Raw genomic sequence first — 13126 nt, forward strand, 5'->3', positions numbered from 1 at the left:
CTGCTGACTCAAGACCACCGTTTTAAGGTGATTGATTGATTAAGTTTTTTAAAATAATGGATTTCAGGATTTTTACCAATGTTTTGTGGATCACATTCTGCTGTTTGGTTTGTTTTTCTGTGAAAACTGAATCCTAGTGGCTTTACCTACAACATGTGGAAAAAAAAGCGCAGTAGGACATGAGCTTGTAACTTAAGTTGCAGATAGCTCCAGTCTTCCAACAGTTATATTATAGGAGAAAGAAACTAAACAAAAGTGTTTTTTTAGCGATTAATTTACAAATTTCTGAAGGATCAAGTAAGCACTGATGCTGCAAAAGTTGTTTCCTAGAGGGACCTGGGGTGAAGGCCCCCTAAAGTTTCTGTTTTTGGGTGCTTTATCCAGACAGTCTATTATAATTCTGCCTTTTGAAGCCAAAATGATAGTGAATAAAGCACACTAGATCTCCACATGAGTCCAGCAACAATGGAATATTATCTTCAAAGGGACACATTTCAGAAATGCCAGATCAGACACTCCAAGGCTGTCTCTTGTGATGCCACCCAACACATCACTGATGAGGACTATAAAATGTCTGCCTTGCCCTGAGGAGTGGCCAGACTACGATGTAAATTTTAGCCAGCCTGCAGAACACAGGCAGCAATAACTGACATGAACCCTGTGTGTATTGTGTCCAGCAATAAGTAATCCACTAGATAATCTGGAAAAGACAAAAATGCTTTATTTTGTCACCGTCTACTCCAAGAATTCAATTTTGGAGTCAGCGTGCTGTTTGCCAGCAAAACTCACACTGTGGACCTTTTCATACTCTCTGCAGCCCAAACAATCGATACTGTTTTCAAGCAAATCTGTTTTTTAATAAAAAGGAAATATTTTGCATTATACATGACAATGCCATCACTGCGCACACAAACATAATAGCTTACAGCACGGAGGAAGGCCATTCATCCCATCATGTCTCTGCCAGCTCTTTTCAAGAGCAATCCAAAACTAATCCCTCCACCCTGTTTTCTTCCCATTGTCCTGTATTTTCCTTTGCTTCAAACATTTATCCAATTTTCCCATAAGAGTCAATGTTTTCTGCCTCAATCACTCCCTATGACAATGCTCCAACAACTCTGTAAAGTTTTCATTAATTTCTCTTCTCACTCCTTCAGTGGATATTTTAAATTAATAACGCCCTCGCCACTGATTTCCCCAATTTCTGTCCATTAACCTGGTAAAAGTCATTTCTTTACCAGGACAACAATGTTCATAGTTATTAGGGCAGTACTGGCATCTTTACTGTACCAGACCCAATGGAATGTTTCAGCAATATGGATGAATTGTTTGTTGTAAAGTATCAAACTACAAGATTGTTGTAGATTACATAGAATGTACAGCACAGAAACAGGCCATTCAGCCCAACAGGTCTATGTGGGTGTTTATGCTCCACACGAGCTTCCTCCCTCCTTGCTTCATCTAACCCGATCAGAATATCCTTCTATTCTTTTCTCCCTCATGTGTTTATCTAGCTTTCCCTTAAATGCATCTATGCTATATGCCTCAACTAATCCTTGTGGTAGCGAGTTCCACATTCTAACCATGCTCTGGGTAAAGAAGTTTCTCCTGAATTCCCTATTGGATTTATTAGTGACTATCTTATATTTATGGTCCCTAGTTCTGGTCTCCCCCACAGGTGGAAACATCTCCACATCTACCCTATCAAACCCTTTCATAATCTTAAAGACATCTATCAGATCACCCTTCAGTCTTTTTTCTAAAGAAAAGAGCCCCAGCCTGTTCAATCTTTTCTGATAGGTATAACCTATCTGGTATCATCCTAATTAAGATTCTAGTTGTAAAGAAAATATATCTACACTGGTAACAGCAGTGGTAAGCTGAGTGGGTAATACAGTATGGTACATAAGCACATCAGTATATGTAGCAGCACTTTAACACCACCATAGAAATACTATCCGAGTATATTCCCTATACATACTGCACCTTTTTAATACTATTGTCTTTTTTCATAGTTTTATTTTTATTTCCATTTCAACTACTGACTGAGCAATGAGAAAAATCAGTAACCACAGAGACATTTACAGTCTATTGCCACACCTAAGGTTGCTGTCTTCACAAAGTCCAAAATCAGACAGAGGGTGGAGCTCGTGGTGAGGCTTGAGGGGAAGAAAATAAATTCAAAATTGTATTAAAGCAAATTATTTCAACTGTTGTGTTGCCTCAACATTCAACTGTTGTGGGGGGTATATTTATTTCAAAGTTCTCTGTGTGTGTGTGTGTGTGTGTGTGTGTGTGTCTCTCTCTCTCTCTCTCTCTGTTGTACCAGGATTTCCTGGCCCCTGTCAGTTTGTTAGCTCTTTGTTTGGATGTCGCAGAGTTAGGCTGTATTTACATTGCACACACTGGTTTGAGACTGGTGCTGCAGTTTGGGGTCCAGCCAGGCGAAACCCTGTTTATGCTGCTTGGTTCCTGCCTGGCTGGAACTTTAACTGTTCTGTTTAACAGCGAGGTCTGCACAGTCCTGAATATCTGCATGGGTTAAGTTAGAAAGTTGAAGAGTGGGGTGGGGAGAATCTCTTGTCTCCAAACACTTAAGTTAAGGTCGGGCAGATATAGAAAGTTCGCAGGGATCCAATATGCCTTGTCAAACCCAAGAGATATAAACCTACCTCCTGCTTTGCTCTGTAGCTGGCCAGGCCCTGATTCTGGATTTGCATTGCCTGTTTAGCGTTGGTGCGATGTTGAAATCACTTTGCACTGCTGCTATGTTCACAGTGTAAATACACCCTTAATGTAGTGCTCTTAACTATCCCCCCACCAAGACTGGCTGTTCCATTTTTCCTAGTGTTGGTGAACTTCATTTTGAGGTCCTAGAGGTTTTGCAGATAAAGCAACTGTTCGAATGGATTCAGGTTCCATCTTTTACTGTAAATTTGCAATACCAGACGGAAATAATCTGTCAAGGAAACCAGAGAAAAATTTTGAAAACTGGACCTGTCTGGTTAACATCAAAAATAAAGAAACCAGGCACCTGTTCATGAATAGGATAGTTCAGCCAAAATATGGACAGGTGGCAGCTGTTCCCGTATCACATCTATTGTGACAAATCCATTCTCCTGAGTATTGGTGGGGGAGGGTCACACCTGAAATATGTTTCACAGATATTAATCAACCCGCTGTGTATTTTCTGTTTTATTTCCTGTTTCCACTTTTTTTTTTACTCTGAATGTGGCTTTCATAATAAGAACCCTTGCTGTCCTCAGATCTGCAAATATGGCTTTCTGTAGATTCCTGAGGCTGAATATTAGACAGCAGCACTTTATTTTCAAAGCACACTGATGTCAAATGATAGAAGTTGTGTGAGCTGTGCACAATCCCATTCACCTGGCGCGTTTACACTGAATGGACAGCAGCACTGGATAGAATCTCACAGAACCATAGGCTGTTCTGTGATCTATTCATTTTATTGAAAAGTGCAGAGGGTGGAGCTGGTGGTATCAAATGATAGAACCTGTCTACATGTGCAAGCTGTGTACATCCCATTCACCTGGTGTGTTTACACTGAATGAATAGTGCAGCTCAAATAGCAAAGAAAAGAAGATAATTGTCTTTCAGAACAGCACTGACGCGAGATCGAGCTTAACATAAAAGTCACGTAGCATTAATTTTGTGTCTGGCTGTTTTTGTGCCATTTCTTAATATAAGTGACAGAAACAATGGTGATGGTTTAAATTTCAAAAAGCAAAAGGGAACACACACATCCTCATAATGCATGTAAAAAATATTTTATTTATATATTCAATAGTACATTTTGATCTGTGGTATAATCATTTCCTTTATATAGATAAATACAATCTTTCAGAGACATGCTGAATTATTTATTTACTGTGGAATTATGTTGTCAACTACAGTGATTCTTGGAAATAGCTGTCCTCATCTTAAGCTGCTCTCTTATGGAGTCTTTTTAAAGTGATCCCGCCACACACTGATGTCTGTTTACAATAAGAAGTTTGGTCTTTAAACAAAGTAACATCGCACAACGAAACAATTCTTTTACAAAAAAATTAAATGAACATGTAACTTTTTTTTAAAAACAGGATACTCTCTTCAATCAGCTTGTCTCCTTCAATCATGGCAGTATGAATGTACTTGGGAAAATTCATGAGTTTACCTCCCTCCAGGTTCACTGAAGGAATATTTAATGATTATGGAATGTATGAGATTGGCAAGATCTCTTCTGAAGATGCAGTGCTGACTCCTACTGGGGTTTGGCCAGAGGTACAGTATCAGAAAGGTATCCACAGTTAAATATAAGAAATAGGAGCAGGAGTAGGCCATATCTGCCCCTCGAGACTGCTGCGCCATTCAATAAGATCATGGCTGATCCTTGACCTCAACTCCAATTTCCCGCCCGATCCACATATCCCTTGATTCCCTTTAGAGTACAAAAATCTATCGATCTCAGTCTTGAATATACTCAATGACTGAGCATCCACAGCCCTCGGGGGTAGAGAATTCCAAAGGTTCCCTGAGTGAAGAAATCCCTCCTCATCATAGTCTTAAATGTCTGACCCCTTATCCTGTAGCGCTCTAGACTCCAGCCAGGGGAAACATCCTCTCAGCATCTACCTTGTCAAGCCCTCTTAGAATCTTATATGTTTCAATGAGATCACCTCTCATTCTTCTAAACTCCAGAGAGTAAAGGACTATTCTACTCAATCTTTCCTCATAGGTCAACACTCTCAACCCAGGAATCAACCTAGTGAACCTTCATTGCACCACCTCTAAGGCAAGTATATCCTTCCTTAGGTAAGGAGGCTAAAACTGCACACACTACTCCAGGTGTGGTCTCACCAAAGCCCTGTACAATTACAGCAAGACTTCCTTACTTTTATACTCCAACCCCCTTTCAATAAAGGCCAGCATACCATTTGCCTTCCTAATTGCTTGCTGTACCTGCATGTTAACTGTCTGTGTTTTGTGTACAAGGACACCCAAATCCCTCTGACTACCAACATTTCTTAGACTCTTACCTTTTAAAAAATATTCTGTTTTTCTATTTTTCCTACCAAAGTGAATAACCTCACATTTCCCCACATTATACTCCATCTGCCATCTTCTTGCCCACTCGCTTAACCTGCTGCTATCTCTTTGCAGACTCTTTGCATCCACCTCACGGTTTACTTTCCCATCCAGCTTTGTACCATCAGCAAACATGGATACATTACACTTGGTTCCATCATCTAAGTCATTGATATATATTGTAAACAGCTGAGGCACAAGCACCGAACTCTGCGCCACCCCATTGGTTACAGCTTGCCAACCTGAAAATGACCCTTTTATTCCTACTCTCTGTTTTCTGACCATTAACCAATCCTTAATCCATGCTAATATATCACCTCCAATCCCATGAGTCCTAATCTTGTGTAACAACCTCTTGTGTGGCACCTTATCGAATACCTTTTGAAAATTCAAATATACTACATCCACTGGTTCGCCCTTATCTACCCTGCTAGTTAATATGATCCAGTCCTTAGTCAATGTCCCCGTATGTCATTGAATAGCTCTCCAACCAGGAGTAGAGCCCTGGTTGATTCTTTTTTCCCCCTTCCTAGAGAGTTGAGGCCACTTGAAGCCCAACTGTTGCTTTGGCTAAGAACACCACCATCCAAGAACTGAACTTGGGATCCTTTGGTTTGCGTGCTTTGGTATCGCACTAGGTGTTACCTCTACCCGATAAACCAGTAGTATCAAATCTTTTTATTTACGAAAGATCTTGTTTATCTGGCCCCTACTAATCTCCAGGTTTCATTTATTTAAGATAACTTAAAGTGAAACAGTCTTTTTAATTCTGATTTGGTTTTGTGCACTGTTCACTTTCAACAGAATATATTCAACTTCCATGGCAAAACTCAGCCATGTATTTGGAAAAGGATCCCATTGCTTATATATTTAGACTATGCTCATCGTTATTTTTTACTATAAATCCATAAAAGTTGCAACATCTCAAGTATTGAGATTAATCTGATGCCTGATTTGTCATTCACATATATTGCCCTAAAGATAATCAAGCTGGTATCTCTGGTGACACTGTGCTGAATTCCTGTGCTGGGATCTCACTTTGAATCTGTTTTGAATCCCATCATTCCCAAACAAATGAAGTTCTAAGCCTAATAGATAGCACTCTATCAAGGGGGAGCATGAACCAGGAGACCAATCTTGTCACACAAAGCCCATTTCCTGTTGGTAGGCACTGTACAGGGAAATTGATGGTGACCATGGAGTTGTTTGCACCCAAGAGAGCAGGTAGGAGGCTTCTTTCTGGATGTCTATTACTAGTCCCTAGTTACCTTGAATTATCTTTCCCTTTTTGGGGAAGCACCTACCTCAGTTTAGCCCCATTCATAATGGAGCATCTCAGATTGAGAACTCAACGAGTGGGTGTAAGGTTATACTCTCCAAGGTTGCATTCGACATTGACCTCAAGCCTAAAGGTTTCATAAATCTAGGCTTAATCAGTTTTCTTTGGTTGAGAAAATGGAAATAAAATGCAATTATACTTAGAGGGGGTTTTTCTGTTGTAAAACCTCTGAATTTCATGCCCAAAATCTGCCATGCCATAATTATACCAGATTTGTACCGTACATCATATTAGTTCGGGTGACTTTTAATCATCTAGGACACCAGCCTGAGAAAGGCATTACGCTCCTTAAATATGCAAATTTGGACCCTCTACCAGTCATAGGACCAAGAGTGCAAAATTCAGGTACAAATGGGTGGAGCTTGCACTCTGCCTAGTTGTACCAAGTGACGTCGACTAACCAGTGAACCTTAATGAAACCACTGGAGGCTGCTCAAAACCTGATCCAGCAAATTTTCAGTTTTTATGCTGTTTCCCTGGTTTGCCAGACACCCTCCAGATCAAGGTGCATTTTGGAAGAAGTCTGAGATAACATTTGTGTCCCTGACCCAGAGGACTTTGAGACAGATGCTTTGGCACCACATATTAATGAAACTCCCTGGCACTGAGGTTTCTGAACAAGAACCACAGGATGATAACTGGATCATCAAAAAGCCTCAGGCTTTGTCCTGTTTCAACTTCAACTGGTGCCCTATAAATGGTTCAATGTCCCACATCGTGTTCTACTCGAATCTTTGACCTGGACTGTTTTATGCTTTTTTTAATGAATGTGGCTCAAGTTTTGAATGAATTCCTGTTTCCAGCAAAACAGGATTTCTGAAACAGCAAAAATATTGCTTGATAGCAAAACACAAAGGGATGACTCCTTTACCTTTTTGGAAGATGAAACTCTGACCTTCCCATGCACACACCTACCATGTGACAGCCAGTGCGCGTTATCCCTGCCAGTCGGCCATTATCCTATCCTATCATCAATAAAATTGGGACTTTTGGGTTCCCAGCGGTTCAGTGGGTAAGTTCATTGTGTGGTGCAATATTGAGCTCAAAGCTAAGAAGGTCCCATGTTTGACCCCTGGCCTGTGCTGAGTTAGACAATGTAAACCAACGGGGATGTTAGAAGTGGCCTTAGCAATCCCTGCACTAGGGAGGGGGGAAAATTTCACCCAGGGATCCCCCTGCTAATCACTGCCCAGTGACCTGTACTGAACGTGCTTGTGTTTGGACGTTGGGTAAAGTCCAGATCAGGCTTGGTGGTGATGCTCCCATGGTCAAATAGTCCACTGCAACTCATTGAGCGTGCTTATACCCACTGCCCAGGCTTATACATGAAAGATGGTCTCTTAGATGAGGTACTGGAAGTGCACTATGCAGGGATTTACAAACCTGTTGAAGTTTAACACAATATAGAAACACCAGGAAAATTCAGTTCTTCAGCTAGTAAAGTGCAACTTTACCTTGACTTTATCGCTGTTCAGAATCTCAAATTCTGATTCCTTCCCAACAATAACTTTATTTGTTGCAGTGTGGCAAGGATAAATCTGAGACCAAGTAAAGTTATTCCCATCTGGACAACCTCTGTGTCAAACTTTAAATTTCTTCCATATTCAATGACATCATCAGGCACATCGGCACAGTGAGCAATGTGTCATATTAATGCAAGTTCTAGGGGACATCCCATGATAAAGAATGTTTTCATTTTACTTAAATCAGTATTGATGAGCTTGGTTTCATGGAGATGGTCTTCTAAATATTAGAATTTATCTGTAAAGTATCATGAGTAACAGCGTCTGACAGTCCTATAGAAGCTAATGATAGATTGTTCAGAGCTCTGTACAAATAACTACTCCCTTATAGGTTGGTCACTCAGTTATGGATGCTGCTGTTCCAGATGTGGAAAATTGAAAGAAAAGAGGCACACAACAAACCGAGACAGACAAGATAGATTTTTTTTCCCTCAGGTCTCTATCATATAACCAGCTATAAGGAGGTGCATACAAATACCCTAATATGACTGCCCATCCAATTTCCCCCCATTTCATCAGCCACAATGGCAGACCAGGTCCTCATAACTAAGTAGGGTTGACAACTCTCCAGCACTGTCCTGGAGTCTCTGGGAATTAAACTTTAATCCCCTGGACATTGCTTCATGCAACCCAGGAGAAAAATCATAGGGGCATAAAATAATTGTTTATTTCATTTTCTTTGATCACTTCCATTTATTAGTTTTTTTTAAAAATTGGAAATGGGGGAGAGAAAGGGCTGTTTGACTGGGCAGGGCGGTTGGAGGTAAGAGGTCATGTAATGAAAGCTCCAGGTATACATCCAACCAAAGTTGGCAACCTTATACCTTAGTGCATGAAAAGGGATGGCAATGGATTATGGTTGAATAAAATGAACATTTTTACTGATTTTAGAAATAACGATTAGCTGCAAAAGAGAACTAGTTCAATATATATCAAGGTTTTCACTTATTTTATGAATAGTGGGATAATGTCCTTCTCCTAATAGCATCTCCTTGTTAGGATTTAGCACTGTTCCTACTGCTAATACCATTCCACAGCCAACGCAGGGAACAGAATCAGAATCAAATAAGAAAAAGAGAGAAACAGACAATGCAAAATTTTTCTCTGATCTCTCCAGTGCCCATACAGCACCAGCTACAAGGAGGTGTAAACAAATGGTCCAACATGACTGCATATCCCATTTCTCCGCTTCAGAGGAAACATTAAACCATCTGTCCTCTCAGGTGGATGTAAAAGATCCCATGGCACTATTTCAAAGAAGAGCAGGGGAGTTCTCCCCGGTGTCCTGGCCAATATTTGTCCCTTAACTATACTAAAAACAAATTATCTGGTCATTATCATGTTGCTGTTTGTGGGCCCTTGCTTTGAACAAATTGGCTGTTGTGTTTCCTACATTACAACAGTGACTACACTTCAAAAGTACTTAATTGGCTGTAAATTGCTTTGGGACGTCCTGAGGTTGTGAAAGGCGCTATATAAATGCAAGTCTCCTCTTTTCACCCTATTTCACTGTTCACAATGGTGGAGAAGGCCTCACAAAAGACGCATGTAGAGGGATGATGATGGGCCTATGGAAGATTTACTATTCAGAACTAAAGACTGAAGGGCGATTTTCCCGTTCTCTCCGGCAGCACCCAGAAGGCTCCGATGCTGGCAGTTAGGAATGCAGGCCTTCAGCTATGCTGATATTTCTTCCCCTTTTGCTGGCGCTAGACCTTTCCCAGGGGTTGGCCTGTGCCAAAGTGCCCCCATACATGCTAATTCTGACACACTTGGGACTGGAGGACAGGTATAGACCTTTTTAGGGGTGGGGTGGGGGGAGGGTTTTGAAAAATCAGCTTCTGGATCTAAAAGAAAACTAGCTGCATGTGCACAAAGGCAAAATAATAAATAGAAACTTCCACACTCCTTTTATTAAAATATATGTGTAAGAGGAGAGAATTAAAGGGAGAAAGCAGTGTGGGTGGGGAAGGGTGAGATACTGCAAGCAAAGATTGGGGGTGGGGAAAGCAGGGCAGGCAGAGAAAGGGAGAGAAAGTGATAAAGCAAGCAAAGAATGGGGGAGGGATGACAGGACAGGCAAAGAAAGGGGAGGAGAGATGGGGCCAGCAGAGAGCGAGAGAGAGACTGGGGGGTGGATACAGAATATAAAGAATGAGGGAGGGAAGACAAGGCAAAAATGGTGTTTAAAATGATTATTTCTGTAGTACAGGGTTAATATTAAAGTAATAAAACTACGCATGACATTTTAATACTTTTATTGCTATAACATTAGATTTGTTTCAGCATATAGTGTATGAGCTAATAATGTTTTTTTTTAAACTAAGGCTGGGGCTGGCCTGCACCTGCCAGCAATCTGAGGATTAAAGCGTTCACTGCTGTTGCCTCAGTTTATCACAAGCCCCAGGAGTATTTTGAATCATTGCCTGTGTTGCTGGCTCTGTATGAGCATGTTTTAGTATTCGGGCTAATTATTATACAGTTCATATTAAAGGGCATGTAGAACATGGCTTTAGGGGATCTAGAAAATAAAATTACAAATACAGATATTTCTAGCTTGACAAATTATAATAAAACTGGCTATTTTCTGATGGTTTTATTAGATTTTAAAAAAAATCTTTCCCAAATGATATCTGTTGAATTCCCCTCCCCAAGATCAAAGGTCAAGTAAGTGGAATTGGTTCCACTCCCCTGCTCTTTGCCCATTTACTTGAGTTAAAAAGTGTTATTTGACCCCCATGACCAGATTTATTAACTAGTGATATCAAAAAGAATTCTGGATGAATCCCTTTTTTCCCCTTTCTCCTCCTCTGCTGAAGGCGTGAACATATTGACAGTTCCAAGGTTGTGCTCTGCTACTTCATCCAAGTGGCCATTATTCATGTGTGATCCAGGTCAGTAAATGTTGGCAAACTATTCAACCGGTGGGGGGGGGGGGGCATCCTAGCCATGCCTGATCCTATTCTCATTCAACATCCACATATGCTCACTTCCAGCAGGGGTCACTGACTGAAAACCTTGGCCAAAATTGACCCTCATTAACCCAGGGGTGCAGGCCAATTGTACATTCCTAACACCATCATGTTGGAGATCAGTTAGGGATGGGGATCGAACTGGAACCTTTCTGGTTTATATGAGTAACATACTCCTAGAATAAACTAACTGAGTCATCAGGAGATCGATGGGGGGAAATATTTGAGATTATTAACTTTAAATATTTTTTTTTTACTTGCATCTACCATTTTACTAAGATCAGCACAAACAGGAATTTTGGGCCCACATTGTGCCTTTGTAAAGGCACAAACTGTCAGTTGTTCATATAGTGATACCCCATTAAATTTGTTTTCCTAAGTTTTGCCAGCAAAAAGGACAGAATCCTTTCTCAAAACTGATATACATTTGATTCAAATGATGGCAAAATGATCCCTTACCTAAAGCCTTCATGAACTGTTCATAGTTCTCCTGACTCTAATTCATACTTGCCCATGAAATTCATTTTTTTGTAAAAGAGAAATGAAAGGTTTAATAAGTGCACTGTCAAAGAAGGCATGTATCACAGTGTGATACATTGTGTCTATATATTCTACCTGCATCCTGTGATAAATCATTAACTAGCCTGTTCACTGTATTTGAGCCATAAATCATTTCAACATTAATTATTAAACTACTGTATCACGGTATGGTGTGCGGCTCAGACCAATAAAAGCCCTTATCACTCTTAGCATTGAGAATTCAAGCAGCTAAATAGTTTCTGCCAGGATGTAGCCCACCAAGATCACAGGGGTGAGCCCTGAACTGTGGGGAGATGGCACCAAGATCACAAGGGTGCACCCTGAACTGTGGGGAGATGGCACCAAGATCACAGGGGTGAGCCCTGAACTGTGGGGAGATGGCACCAAGATCACAGGGGTGAGCCCTGAACTGTGGGGAGATGGCACCAAGATCACAAGGGTGCACCCTGAACTGTGGGGAGATGGCACATAACCTGGTCAAAATCAATGTAAATTGGTTTGAATATAGCAAACTGCAATTCTTTGAAACATTTTACATGGGAATATAAGCAGCTAACTTTCTGCAGTGACAAAGACCTGATTACCATTAGTATGGTTGCATGTAAATGATTGCAGCAAATTAACGCATAATGATTTAGCAACTCATGACATTGCCTTACTGATTTTTAAGTGGAAATATGCTGGTCTGATGAACCAGATTATCATTGACTCAGTATCCACTTCAATTTTCTTTTTTCTCCCTCTAATTTTTTCTTCTTTTCTGAAGGTGCTGATTCAGGCTGGGGTATGATTCTATAGGTGCTGGATGTCTTCCACTACTTTATGCAAACAGCCATTGTCCATATGCAGTATGTGTTGACAAAGCATAGGGGCATCACAGCTCAGTCCTATTCAGGTCCCACCTGACATCCACAGATACAAAATTCCAAGTCATGGGTAATGATCAGGAACAGCAATACTGGCTGATTTTTCCACTCAATAACCCAGGAACACAGAGGCCAACTGTTATGTCCCTACAGCCACCCAGGCTAAAATCAGCTAATTTAGCACAGACTAGGGATCAAGCCAGGGGTATCCTAGTCTGTATGATTCGGTATTACAACAGACAATCACTTAATCACAGAAGAATAGAACGAAGGCTAGGTAAATCAGGAAAATTGTCACCACCCTGGCAATAAGGTGTAGTGGCAAATATTTTTCCCTCACAGCTTCTGAAATATGCTGTCACAAAGCTAATAAAAGTCTCACAATTGTATTATGTAACAGTGAATCACATATTAATATAAAGGCAATGGATGGCTGAGCTGTGGCTTTTCTTCGTATGAATGAAGCGGCCCATGGATCATGTGAAGCAAGAAGTTGAAACTCACAGCTGCCAAATATCTCTGCTTTTCCATTAGGGGATGACTGATCTGAATTGACAAGTTGTCATTTCATTCATAATTTTGACAGTTATGGTGTTCTCATTTTAAGTAATGATGCAGTGTTTAAAGTGGAATGTGTTGAGAAGGGGTACTTAACCCCCACCCCTGCCGCTTGTGTACCATTGACCCCTGCCTCTGCAATAGTTGGCGCCACCCGCAACATTTGACTCTCCTTACAACCTATGACCCCAGAGAGGAGGAGCAGCAGCAACAAAGATGGTTTCATGAAATATATCGGTCCCA

General features: G+C 40.8%; 1 pseudogene; it reads right to left on the bottom strand.

Annotated features, from left to right (window-relative positions):
- Window positions 1-735: 735 nt before the first annotated feature.
- LOC137332217 (gastrotropin-like) lies at window positions 736-11443 on the bottom strand (annotated as a pseudogene).
- Window positions 11444-13126: the final 1683 nt, after the last annotated feature.

This window comes from Heptranchias perlo, chromosome 14 (assembly GCF_035084215.1).
Source record: "Heptranchias perlo isolate sHepPer1 chromosome 14, sHepPer1.hap1, whole genome shotgun sequence".
In the NCBI taxonomy this organism is placed as follows: domain Eukaryota; kingdom Metazoa; phylum Chordata; class Chondrichthyes; order Hexanchiformes; family Hexanchidae; genus Heptranchias; species Heptranchias perlo.